The sequence below is a fragment of the Centruroides sculpturatus genome, unplaced genomic scaffold (assembly GCF_000671375.1).
Source record: "Centruroides sculpturatus isolate CEXI.00-Female unplaced genomic scaffold, Cexi_2.0 scaffold2176, whole genome shotgun sequence".
In the NCBI taxonomy this organism is placed as follows: domain Eukaryota; kingdom Metazoa; phylum Arthropoda; class Arachnida; order Scorpiones; family Buthidae; genus Centruroides; species Centruroides sculpturatus.
Genome location: NW_019386311.1, coordinates 38,847 through 39,655, shown reverse-complemented (window position 1 = coordinate 39,655; position 809 = coordinate 38,847).

The following is an 809-nucleotide window of genomic DNA, read 5'->3' as shown; positions in this document are numbered from 1 at the left end:
ATACACTAAATATCCTCAAATATTAACTTTTTCCAGTAGCCTTACATGGATTGTATATAATAAAGAATTAAGATAACGAATTTGTTATATTTTCAGCACAATTATCGCAAATAAATACAGTAAGTATGAGAGGAACCTACTTTAATAAAATATCTTTAACTGGTTACTGTATTTGTAATGATTATAAACAGTAAAAATCTTTACCAGAATTAATTTTTACTAAAAGTTTTTAGCTGTTATCATTTCAATTTAAACTTGTAGAACAAAAAGTAAATAAAATACCGTTAGCATTTAAATATACGTATACGTGCTATAATATACGTATAAAACGTATATTATAGCACAAATATAAAACATAAACAAGCAAAACTAAAAATAAAAATATAAACAAGAAATATAAGCCCATAGAATACACCAAAATAACAGTAAAATGTTAGACACTAAAATTATTATCGAACAGTAAAAAGTGAAAGATAATAACTGTTTTTTTTAGTGTCCGTATTCATAATATTATTATAAAACTAGCTGCAAGGACCCTCTTCGCTGGGTTTTTATTTGTATGTAATAGTATAGTTTTTATATATATATATATATAAGACTGTTTTTCTAAGTAATCTAGAATCTAGCTGCAAGGACCCGCTTCGCTGGGCAAAAAGTAACGATAGTGAAGATTAAGATAATTACATTATAGCTAATCTTACCCGTTTTCACAAAATGCAAGAATTAGGTCCCCCGTTTCCAGACTAATTAGAGAATTTTTACGTTTAGTCAAACGAACAATTTTCAACGTTTCTGGAACGTTTACAATC